Source organism: Labrus bergylta, chromosome 20, assembly GCF_963930695.1.
Source record: "Labrus bergylta chromosome 20, fLabBer1.1, whole genome shotgun sequence".
NCBI lineage: Eukaryota > Metazoa > Chordata > Actinopteri > Labriformes > Labridae > Labrus > Labrus bergylta.
The window spans coordinates 3,277,812-3,291,465 of NC_089214.1; positions in this window are offsets into that span (position 1 = coordinate 3,277,812).

Below are 13,654 nucleotides of genomic sequence, written 5' to 3' on the forward strand. Positions count from 1 at the left end.
TGCTGGGTCTCGCCGGCGCTGCCGTTCTCAGTGCTAATGTGTGTTCTTGGAGGGTTTGGTTTACACAGATTTGGCCTCCTCACTGTGCTGTTTCTCCCCTCCTAATCTCTGAAACATGACTGCTATCTGATCCTCACAAAAAGCCACTTAGACGGACTTACACAGGGGCTGCTTTGGCTGGCAGACAACAGACGGCTGAGCGTTTCTCTCCGTCAGTTTGGGGAGAGAATGAGATGTGAGTAGTTTGAGGGCATCCGCAGTGGTCAAAGAAATGGGCCATAATTACCCTGATATACAGTATCAGCAGTAATGGGTGCATGAACGAGAAAAGCTCTGTTTGCTCGTGTTACATCTTTACAATATAATGAAACAGGGATTTAAAATGAGATCTATAACAGTTGGATACCTCATCCTTTTTTTCTTCTGAAAGCAAAGGCGTACATCTTTGGTGTCATAATGATTTAGGTTTGTAAAGGACATCATATCATTATGCTGGACGCAGTGTAAACTTGGTGAAAATGCCAAGGTAGCAGGGAGGTTTACATGATCTGCCATAGAAATGTTGTTTCTAAAGCATAACTCATGAAGCAAACCCAACCTTTAGGTCGGACAGTTGCTATGACAAGCAGACACGAGCACAGTTAAAGGTGTTAACTTTGCTCACAATTATTCAGTTCACTCCGTTTATAATTAACTGAAGTTAACATTAACGTTAATCAGTGTATTGGTTTAAAATGTGACCGTGTTAACTGGTGACTTTAAGTCGAATGTGTCCCTGGTTGTCGTAGTTAAACACATGTGATTGGTATTTTTGACACTACAATAAAAAACTAAACAAAGAGGCATTCGTTAGGACACTTTCCGTCTCCAACAGCTGTTTTCACTTTGATAACCACAGAGACATTTGGCTAAAAGTCACCATTTAACATGGTCACTCTTTTAAACCATAACACCGGTATTATTATTATTACACAAATGTCTGTATTAAAAATCCACATGATATAAACTCTTAAATATATATCCTAACTGTCTTCACTCTAGCGGCACTCTGGAAGTACCTTCTGGTAGGCCAAGCAACCTTTCACAATAAAAGCACCCAGGGGGAGAGATGGCCATTTTGGCTTGTTATTATTCAATATGCTCTCTGAAGTACGGGAGGCGGTATGCTCTTCTCCGCGATCCACCTTACCATGTGAGAGCAGAGTTTGGATGATAACAGCAACCAGAAGTTAAAATAACGTCCACGCTACAAATATATTTAAATAAAATTTGCCAACATAATAGGCTCTGTGTTTCTTTTGCAGATGATACATTCAAAACACCTTTGCATATTGGTCACAAAAACAATAAAATCTCTAATTACTAAAAAAGTTTGATAAGAGTGTTGAGGATTAACTAATTCATACTTTGATATGATTTGGATTATTCTTTTTTTGTGTTGATTTAGTAAAATCTGATGAGAAAATAAGTCAGATAATTGCATTTTTCAAAACCGTTTCAATACTTTTGTCATCATAATGGTTTATTATTATCTCACATAATTGTTAAGCTCATGGTTACACAGATTTTAGAGATATCAAACATGTGATAACTGTGCAATTACAACAAAGACGATTCATCTAGTGCGTTAAATTAGTTTATTGTTCACACACAAAAAACAGGCAACAAAACAGTGTGGCACTGTGTTTTGGTCTTTTGTCTGAAAAGGTCACTGCTTTCATCAGGAGTCGACAAAAAGCGAGGAGAAGAAGCTCTTCACAAACGAACGATCTAATAAAAAAAAAACCTCACTCTGATGTTTTTTTTTTCCCCCCTACATATGTAAGTGATATCCACGCATAATGGGATGATAATAACACAGCATTTGTAGTGTGGAGTGATGGGAGCGTGGGAGGATCCTGTGCCTGTGTGTCCACGGACGGTAAACACTCGGCTGCTCGTGGCAGAATAGAGAAGCAGATGGGTCACAGAGAGAAACGTATCAGTGTGTGGAGTGACATCCGGAGATCATTACATCCAATCAGAGCCCGTGCAGGAAGTGCAGACGGATTGAGATTGATGGCACCAGACTGCTGCCTCACAGCTTTGAATAAATGAGGAGAAAGAAGCAGGGCAACAGAACAACAAAACCACAGTGTGCTCTCCATTTCTCGGCAATAGAGAGAAAAATGTCTTCTCTGTTCTCCTTTAAAATGTGCAGCGTTGACTGTGTGTGTGTGTGTGTGTGTGTGTGTGTGTGTGTGTGTGTGTGTGTGTGTGTGTGTGTGTGTGTGTGTGTGTGTGTGTGTGTGTGTGTGTGTGTGTGTGTGTGTGTGGAGAGTACAGTCTGCATACGAGGAGAAAAGGGGAAATAAAGGGAGTCCCTAACGAATGGGTTCTATTTTCTCAGTGTTGTTGAGTTGATGTTATTCACGGAGCAGTGGAGTAAACAACTCGGTGTTTAAAGGGCCGTTAAATACTTTTTTACTAAGAATGAAGAGAGCCACCACATACACAGTGCAGCTTATAAGCCTTCTTGTCACACAGTTAACTGATTTCACTTTTTTTTTTTAGTTTCTGTTTTGTTGTCTTTAGATTGATGCAAGCAGATTTTCCCCACGTTTGTTATATAATGTGTTTTGTAAAAGTGCAGCCTTCTTTTTCTGCATCTAGTGTGAAAGAATAAAGAGCCATGTTAAGCTAATGTAGTCCTTTGCTTCTCAAATTGGGAGGGGGGTGGGGGGGTGCACAGATGGTCTGGGCAGGGGCGTGGCCAAATGGGTGGTAAGGGCCCCCCTTGAAATCTGAGTGGCCACCCCAGGTGCCAAGAAAAAATACAAAACTATAATTGGCTATTTGTCTTTTCAGAGGCGGGATTTATGTTACGATCAACGATGGGTTTTGTAACAAGAAGCTGCTAGCGTCCTTTGATAAATTATAGGTTTAACTTAGTTCTTTGAAAAAGTTGGAGGAGCTTCATTATCATGATTATGATAATTATTATTATTTCCTTATTTCCCTATTTCCTTGTTAATTGTTAAGCACCGATACACCAAGTCAAATTCCTTGTATGTGTAAATGTACTTGGCAATAAATCCTGATTCTGATTCTGATAATAAAAAACTTTGGCATGAATACAGGAAACAAAAATCTGTGTGAAAGTTTGATGTTGTATATTTCCTTCTTTGTCCCTTTAAGAATAACTAAGGCCGCTGTAGGGCTCCATCACTGGAATGTAAACCCTTTGTGTTTTTTGGGGACTTTTGGAGTCCACATTTCCACCGTGGCAGCTAATCCAATAATCTGCTTCCAAATGTTTTCTGCTTGCTATCCATTGTCACACTTTGAGGTTTTCCTATTAAAGCAAACTGGTATGTTTGTGCCATGGTGGGCGACCCTTGGTTAACAAACTGTTAACAAATATGAACACCTGCCTTCTTCTACTGAAGCATGAAAACACAGAGTGTGTATCTTTAAGCCAAACTGATTCATGCTTTCCAAACCCTGACACTGATTTGCCCCTCGAAGATAGCTGCATTTCTTTTGGCATGAACGCAGCGAAGGACAAGGTCACACCAAGGACAGCAGCTAAAAACCTGGATGTTTTTTTGTTTTTTACTACGACTGTTACTGTCGTGCACTTTACTACACATATCCAGAGTGATAGCTGGTAATGGAAACGTCTAAGAGCAGAATGCAGGGAAAATCTGTTTGGTTCATTTTATTAATATTATATGGAAAATATTCCCCCCCCCCAAAAAAAATTAATAAAAATCCACATTATCCACAGCTACTACAATACAAGAAATGAGTGCAGGCAGAGGTTATAGAAGTCATGCAATTTAATTCAAAGAAGTTAACAATGGCTCAGTGTTGTCCAAGACTCCTTTACAAAGTCTCATTGTCCGCGATACAAAGGGTTTCTTTTATGCGTAATACTGTGCTCCAAGTTGTGCACACAAACTGTCATTCAGTGTTTTTTTTGCTTCTTATTTTTAACCGTCTTAATTGATAGACTTCATCTCCCAGGTAGACACTTTGTTCTGAAGCCGTTAATTAATTTTGAATTCTGAGATAAACTTGACACTGTGATGATATATGCGCCTTGACACATTGAGGTTAATATATCCTTTATCAAAAAAAAACAAAAAACCTCCAGTATCAGAGACGGGGATGTATAGTCGAGGATGAGTTCCTTCACTGGTGGCTTGTACCTTAAAAACAAAGATACTAAAATTGGTACATAACCCTGATATTGTGGGATCACACTTGGGAGTGACCGTATAAAAAGTTTCAACTAAATGTTAAAATGATCTGTGAAAATATATAAAACACTCAAGCTGCGACAGGTAAAACGGACTTCCTGTCCAGGTTTTTCCATTCTGTCCAGCTTGACGCGCGTCTGCAGCGTCGAAAATACTGTAGACTTTCAGCGTGTATGAAAACGGAGCAGAGCGTAGGTTGCTGACAGACTGCGGCGCCCAATGTGGAAATTGAAAGTTAGGGTACCTCGAGACAGACAAAAAACCCCTTTGCATCTTTTTTTAAAAAAAACATCAAAGAGCTGTGACTAACTGTTTTATTGGAAGACTCGTTTGACGTTTGTAGGATGACACATGATTATATTTGCGCGTCTTTTTTAAAGATTTCACAGAGAGTGCAGCATTAGAACACATTATCTAGATTACCGTGTTAATATCTAATCTTTTTTTATTTTTTTTCCCAGAGCTGTGAGTCAAGTAATGTGATTTATTTGCCTCAGACTTTGTCAGATGACAGTTAGGTTTTTATTTTTAGACAGAACAACTCTGTTCGCTCAGGAATTGTTGCATGCGGTGAGTAAACAGCATGGCATTCTGATTTGTCCTGTTTGGTGACACACTAAGCACTCCCCGCGTGCAACCTTAAATGAATCTGAGTCCCCAGTGTAGAAAAATACTATAAGTGGCCTGGCCAGGCATTCTAATAACAGATGTGATCAACGGGGGACTTGCACATCCAAACCTATCAGGGCCTTCTCCAAGCGCTCGAGAGCAGAGCAGCAGCTTGTGTTGGAGAGTTAGATGTCTATCTAGAATCAATACGCCACAATCTGGCCTTATCTCCTGTCTGATATGCTGCACAGCCACTTTTCCACACCCTCCAATGTCCTCCGGCATCACATCTGAGAACGTTGACAACAATTATGGATCGCCACCTTTTTTTTTTTTCCAATAATCCTGGAGTCAGCATCGCCCCAAAACACTCAGAGATTCTAAATTTTGTAAAATAACTTTTCTTAAGAAAAACAGATTATAGCCTCCCCACCCAATATAGATAACAAACCACATGACGTATTTTTGTAGGCTAACCCGGAAGTAGCATCGCCATGGGGTCTAACGAGATTCTCCTCTGGGATGTTTTCATTGGATTTTGGATCATTGCAGAAAATAAGGTCTGTGGCAAACACACTTTTTCTGAATCGTAGGCGTTTTGTTCAGCAGGATAATCTTCACAGATGAACGCCATTTTTATGATGTTTGAAGCGTTAATGCGGCCGACAGAAGTAAAAAAGCTAACGTTATGCTACAAGCTAACTACACCACGGTCAGATGATTGTGACGTCACGACCGTTATGCTTCAGATGATCTCTGATAAACTAATCCTCGCGTAGCTTAATAAATAGTTTACTAACGTAATATTCACCTTAACCTAAAGATTAAACCTACAGGAGACATCTCCGACTAGTGAGAGAGTTCCCGCCCTCTGTGTCCGGCGTGATGACCTTTAATGTCCCCGACAACCACTGTAGTCACATTTAGCCGCTTGTTAGCAACCGCCTTTTTAAAGACGAGTAAAAACTTCAAACTTAACAAGTGGAGGTATTACCTAACGTAGTTTATGTGCTCTAACAAAACACCAACATCTCTTCAGCTTGTGTTAACCACAGACCTTATTTCAGGAGTCTAACCACAAACACATTCAAAATCCCCGTTGACTTTTAGACGTTAGACCCCATGGCGCTAACATGCTAACTTACTTCAGGGTTTTAGGACTCATTCCAGTGGCGCTCTATAGCAGAGTTCTCTCGCTGCATCCATCCTCCATCAAGCATTTCTTTAACTAAGAATGAGTCCCACATCCTGTTGCCGCTCTCTCATGCTCCTGCTGTGAATTTGTCTCTGTTGAGTTTCTCTCCCCCAACATGCTGATGACCTGAGGAGCAAACGCTGCCCAAGGCGTCCAAAGAAAAAAAGATGCCTCCTTCTGTGCGAGGGCGCCCCGCACCCACCCACTTCCTCCATTCCACTGTAGGGGATGTCATTGCCCCTTCTTCCTCGACGCCCTGGAGCCTTCAGGGGCCAGAGATTTACAGATCCCATCTCCATATGGACGGGCCTTTAAGGAACAATCTGACTGACAGGAGGTTTTTCTCGCATGTCATTTCAGCCTTCCTATGTCGGCTATATTATATTCATACTGTACTGACCCCGCAACATTCTGCATAATGGTACCTGAGGCTATAGAACCTGTCAGTTTTTTGACACAGCAAGGCTATTTGTCCTATGCAGATTTTTTGTTTACATGCCCTTTTGTTTTCCGCATTTTTATCCCTAGGATTTGGAGTGCGTTGCAAGGTCTGCGCAGCTTCAAGCCTTGACGGAGGACGGCGGTGGCACAAAGGAGCGATGTCGTGGAAAGAAAAAGAAGAAAAGGCAGGGGCGAGAGAGAGAGAGAGAGAGAGAGGAGACAGAGAGCGGTGCAGAGTGGTAAGATAGAAGCGGCCCTGCTGGAGGCTCGCCACAGGCTACGTCTGACATCCCTCTCTCTGACGGACTGATGAGATTACCCTGACATTTTTCTCTTCTAACTTAAATTGCATTACCACAAGGATCTTATGTTAGGCAGATCTCCATATTATTCTCAGGGGGATTTGGGTTCCATTTTGCTCTCCGTTTCGTCCCGTTCTCTCTGTTTTTTTTCCACTCGCACTCGGAGGAGGATGAAATCTCCTTTGCGGCCTTGCATGTATTATCCGCCGGGATCCCATTTCAGACACTGCAATATATCCGACCACCATATATCATGGTAATGCGGTGGCCCTCTCCAGTAAACTAAAAATGATGCAGGTCACCGTGCTTGCAAAGTGAACTCCGACATTTGATGAGACAACTATCCTTGCTGGGTGGACTGTTAACAAAATGAACTAACCAAGCAATTCCGCCAAAGGGTCAGTGATAATTAAAGATAACCCATTTGAAAAGCAAATCCAAACATAGACCGTGAACTACACAGATTGGGGTCATGGGAGCATGTTTTTTTTATGCCTCTAATTTACATTCAACCTTTGCATTCCAGCTGCAGTTTCACCTTGACATTTAAGGTTAACTGACAAATTAGAGCACAGGTTTTTTTTTTTTTGGGGGGGGGTGTACACACTTGGGCATCTGTGTTTACCACCACAGTTGGCACTCTCTCTCTCTCTCTCTCTCTCTCTCTCTCTCTCTTCGCTGTGCTGCATGGGCGTAATGGTCTCAATTAGTCTAAAAGTCACCGTGGGTAATAATTCACCTCTCTCAGGCTTCATTTCCTCAGATTCAAGTCAAGCATAGCGCAGGAAATGACACTTCAGGAGCTTTTAAAAAATGATGAGGACAAGCGGAGCGATCAGGGCGGTAAATCAGGTGAGCGACTCGCAGGATGGCGACAGCATGAGGTGGCGGCGGAGGCTGTCAGTCGCCGCGGTGACATGTTCATCAAGGTGCAGGTGACATCACTCAATCAGTGTATCAGTCAACGGGAAGACTGGTCAGTGGCATCAAACACAGATCTCATTATTGGAGTGCCTCCTGCTAAAATCAATCACTGACACTTTGGCTGATTTGAAAAATGAATGCAATCTGTTGTTGGGCGAGCGTCTGCTTATACATACTGCCTGTAGTTTAATCTTACAAGGCTACACATAAGCATTCACCCAGTGCAGCCTTTTGAAACCTGATATTGTTGTTTAAATCTTTGACATTTAAAGACTTTTACATCTTTATGTAACATTTGCACATAAAAAAAACAAACAAAAAAAACATTGATACAAGGATTCTTAAATCCACTTATACAGGATTAATGGATCCAATTCTTTCAGGTGATTTTTTTTAGCCGTTCATGCTGGATTGATTAACTCCACCTGAGACATGTTGGTGCGTTCTTTTTTTTTTTTCAGGTCTGTGACCCAATTTTCAGGTCCAAAAATTCACATGACCCCAATTAGAGTTGTGAGGATGTCATGTAAATTTGAGTTTGGCACACTTTCCTATTCTAGTTTCAAGAGTTTAGAAGAACTGGGAATGAGTTATTCTGAAATGCTGATATATGTTGTTGTGTTTTTGGCTATTGATTTCATTTCCCCCCTTTTAGTATTAATATTGTGATAAAACTGTGATGCCTGTTTTTTATCACCAGTTTATCGTATGCAAAACCGAAGGCTAACACTGACATGCAATTTAAATTAAGTTCTCTTTTTTGTTTTTTTAGATGATAACTTGTTCCCACAAGATGATTATATTGTGCACATAATAAAATAACATATCTGTAAAAGATGAGGAACAAAAGGAAAGAAATAATCAAAAAGAAAACATCAACACAAACTCTACTGTCAATTTAGCTCCTCCTGCAGAGGTTTAAAAGAGCAGTAGTAAAAGTAGATGTCCCTCATGAATGTCTAATAAATTGAATTAAATTCACCTTCAAGTGTTGCTGGAGCGTTTTGACCTCTGCAAGCCTCTCACTCCATGCACCTTGGTAGTTGATGAAGTTGTGCCAGAAAACCCGACTTGACTTCTACACTTAAAAGTCCTCCTGACTTTTTTTCTTTATTATAAAACTGTCTGCTTCGCGATAGCACATTTTTTAGAGTTTGTCTGCAGGACATTTCACATGTTTGTGTCAAAAAAAAAGTGACAAAAAAGTGTCAAATGTTTTTTTAATGGCAACTTTTCCCCTTTTGTTTTATACTGGCTGCTTTATGTTTATATTCTCAACGAGACACCTTCAGTTTAAATGTCACACCAGTGATTTCTCTGACATTATCTGTGCATATACATTCTAAAAGTCGTATGAGAATATAAGTGTCCTTAGCCTAATTTACTTCTAATTACACCTTGAGAAAAAAAAAATGATGATAAATGATACTGCATGTGTCACATTCCAGCATGCTGTGCTAGGAGAAACAGAGCAGGACTGCAGGTATCATTTGCACCTTGTAAAAAAAAAAAAGAAAAGTTCCTGGTAAGCACCCAGGGGACAGGAGATCAGTGGTGACCTTGAATCCACCGCTGGATAAAGATCTTTTCCATATTCATTCCGATCCGGAAGCCATGACTAACCAATCATTAAAAAGCTTATAGATTTGGCATCCCTGAGCCGTCTCCATTTATCATGTAGCACACAGTGATAATGGCTCCTCTGCTTACATGCAACTCTCTATTGAATATGTAGAGGGGGGACAAAACAATTACAGAAGTGCAACTTGCAATTATCACCTTTCACGATGGCACTAATTGTTCCCATGCACTTCCCCTGTGTTATTGCACTGTGGTGCTAGCTCTCACAAATAATGGAGATGATCTGAAGTGTTCTCAAACATAACACCACACGCGTTGGCTTTGTGCTAATAGCATGTGAACAGTCGTGATATTGGTAATTTGTTGCTTGGATGGTAAAAAGGTGTAAAGTAAGGAATTGAATGCTTTAAATATAAGAATCCAACTCCTCTACCTCATGGTTGCATTCTTGTTGGACTACAGATGTCGGCTGATTCCCAATATGTGTGTTATCAGTGCTTCATAAATGTATCATTAAGCTAGGCTACATCAGTCTATTGCTACAGAGATGGCCGTGTGAATATCTGATATTAAAAAACACTTTGCCCACACGTTCCCTGATGGGTTTTTTTTTTGTACATATTTCAAACTTCCACAGACACAGAAATGATTAATTTCTCATCCCCGCAGACTTTCCAGGAACCCTCAAAACCCTTTGAACAAGTTCAATACAGTCAAGTTGTCAGTTTCTCGAGACGAGAGCAGATTGAGGCTAAAGAGCCTCGGGGGTAATGGGATGAAGTCTGTTGCCACATTGTTGCAACATGCGTGGGACTCCCATGGGAGGGCTGGAAATGGAGTCAGGACACCGCTCCTTCCTGACATCTCAGGCCCACGTGCCACCGCCTTCACATCTCTCCCTCTGTGTTTGATGTCCAAATTGAGCTCTGCTTCATCGCCTTCATGGCTGCCTCCCCTCTGCGAGCCTCCTCCTCCTCCTCCTCCTCCTCCTCCTCTCCTCGCCTCTCCCATGGTTTGCACAGAGGAGATGTTGGAACTACTGTTATACTGATAAATTGGCTCGCTCATACATATATGTGTCTGATTTTCAACTTCTTGTAAAGTTCCCATGAAAATAAATGTTATTAGGCTGCATAAGTCTGCATTTCATCACCTCTGTGTCGCCATCAGTCTGAACAGAAACAAACTTGTTTTGTTGGTCATTTAAAAAAAAGAAACTTTAAAGGCTTTATTTGCGGTTTTTTTTGATCCAGCAGATGTCGCCCTTGAGCACCAGCATGAAACCAAAACAACTCGCGCTGCATTGTTGTGTTAGCATGCTAATGCTAGCGATCTTTATTCTGCTGGTATCTTCACACTGCATGTAAATTTACCTGAAATGAGCGTGATCTAGAAACACAGTTAAGCAGTGAGTACAGTATGTTATTCTTCTTTTCTCTAGTCCCTCAATTAAACAACTTTTATACACGAGGGGAGGAGTCGGCCGGCCGTCCTGGCGATGTAAACAAAGTGAAGATAGGACTCTGAAAACTCTGAAAACATCACAGACAGTGGGACTCGGGTGTTACACCCATTGTAGACAGTCATGACTCACAGAGTTATTTTCAGAGGAGATACTTGATTTCTACATTTAAGTGTGAAGGATCACATATAAAGCCTTTAAGCAGAAGGCCTAGTTGTCATATATATTTTGTACGTGTTCTGCAATCCGGATTTATACGATTAATCACTTTGACTTTTAATACTGTCGGTTACAGTGTGCAGCACATGACCTACAAACTATCAGGTTAGCATCAAGTTTGCTTAAAAAAAAAAATGGTTTCTGTTCGGTTCTGGTTATCACTTCTCAGGCCGTACTATTTAGAGCGTCAGTGCTCATGTTAACATAAAAATATGTGTGTCCTTTAGCTTTTAAATGAGCTTCTGAGCCTTAAAATGAAAACATTGAATGAGTGTTAATGTAAAGTTTCAAGCATCATTGTGGAGTAATATCTTTGACGTGAATTGTTGCTCAATGCTTTGAGTACATACTGCTTTTTCATCTGAGGAAGAAGAAGAAGCAGCCAAATTCAAAGCAACACAAGGCAGGACATGCCTCTCAGCCCTGCCGACCTCCTGCTGGCTAAGTAGTCACAGCTTTTGCTTCAAAATTCGCCTCATTGGTCAGATGAGCTTCAACACATTTCACTTCCAAATGAGAGTATAGCAGAGAGATACGGAGACATATTATCCTTCTCATGTGTGGCCAATTTGATAAACTCTATGCAAATATGAATGCGCACAAATCAAAGCTGCTTTGCAATTGTATTAGAATAATCAAGGATAATTAGAAGTGTGTTCTTTTTTTAAACACTATTGGTTAAAGTTATAGTGTGAGCAGGACTTCATTTCTGCCGCCTCCCTCTCCTCGGCTCACTTAACCCTCCTCGCTGACCCTCTTTGAGAGCGCCGGTCCGGTGCTCAGCTGCAGTGTGTGTTTTTGGTGTGGCTTGTCGCTCCACTGTGGCACATTCTGCGCATTGGGAACGGGAAGGAGCTGTGAGGATCGGGGGAGGTGTCAGGGTTACGGGGGTGGTTGGAACAGATTGGTTGATATCACACTCTCACCTCCAGGGGATAAAGGACCACGAGGCGTGGTGGGTTTGTGTGCATTTGTGTGTGTGTGTGTGTGTGTATGTGTGTGTGTGTGTGTGTGTGTGTGTGTGTGTGTGTGTGTGTGTGTGTGTGTGACAGCAGGAGATGCTGGGTGAGTAAGGGATTGTGGGAAATACAAAATCCTCACATTGCTGAGTTTGGACGCCGTGACCCTGCGCCGACCCCCATTTCCTGTCTCAATTGCCTCAGCATGAGCCGGGCTCCATTTCACAGCACCGCTGTTTCTTCCTCTCGTCCACAATAATGTGGACACATGTGGGAGTCTGGACCGTGGACGTCTCTATCATCATGGGTAAATAACGACACGGGGTCATTGTGCGATCGTGCGTCACAATGCCGTGTGATCTCTAATGGGAAAAGACTTGCATTTAAAACGAGTTCCACTGGTGCAATCAAGACGATTCAATTGGCCAACCATGAATTAAGCGATTAAAGCTGAACATTGAATTTAGATTAAAACGCAAATAACTGCCGTCTGCAGTTTAATCGTCCGTCACTGTTGACATATGGATGATGTCTTGTGCAAGCATCATTGTGCATGTGTGTGTCATCTTTTGCATTTCTGTTAAAGTCATGCAGTGCCTTCTTCTGTGCGTGACCATGATGGACGCCATTAAGGAAAGTTCCTGGACGGAACCATTTATAATCAACCGTCAGCGACCAAATCAAGGTCGACATGTGTAAGGAAATCGCCTTTCTTCAAAGCAATCCTCCAACATCCATCAACTCACGACCTGAAGGGAGCAGCTGCTTTGTGTATTCCTCACTGTCTGTTGTTTTATGCTCTTTCCCCTGGTGATGACAAAGGGATCACACCACTTGTTAAATGCTATCTGGTATTGCTTACACAACTGTAGATCTCTTTTTTCTTCCTTTAAGTGCATTAACCTTTTAGAACTCTGAATTACAGATCGTTCCCCAGTGCCGGCATTGATTCATGCTTACTCTGACATCATTTCTTTGAGTATTTTTTAGATGTTTCAATCCGTGCAACCTCAGAGAAATAATTCAACATAAGAGAATAGAAAAGAAAATTATCAAATTGTAAAATATTTTTACCTCTATTTTTTTCTAATGGCATTTGGGCTGTTGTAATTAATATTTAGATACACAAATATGGACTCACATTTGATTCTGAAAGCTAATGACAATTTTTCTTAAATGACTGTCGCTCAATCAGCAGTTTTTAGGCACTTTACTGTCATTTCCTTTTAAATTTTATACTCAAGGTCACATATTATCCTCCTTTTCAACCAGTTTAAATAAGTCTGAGAGCTCCCCAAAAACGTGTCCGTTAAGTTTCTTGATAAAAATCCACTCCGATCCTGGATTTGATCATGCCTATGAAGCCCTCTATTTCAGCCCTGCTCAGAACAGGCTGTTTCTGTGCCTGTAGCTTTAAATATGCAAATGAGCTCAGCCCCTACGGTGAGAAGGCAGACACAGAGGGCAGAACAAACACCTAGCTGTGGGAGTGTCACCCACCTGGGGGAGGGGCTACTGCCCTCTGTGATGTCATGAAGGGAACGTCTTTAAACTGCCTTTTTGAGCACACATTTTCTGAAAAATGGAGCAGGCAAAAAACAGAGAGGATGGACTATTGTCAAAACTGGGGGTTTTGAAGACAGACTAGGGACACATATGAGTGTTAGATAAACATGGTAAAGTTTATTTGGCATAATATGTGACCTTTAAGAGTATTT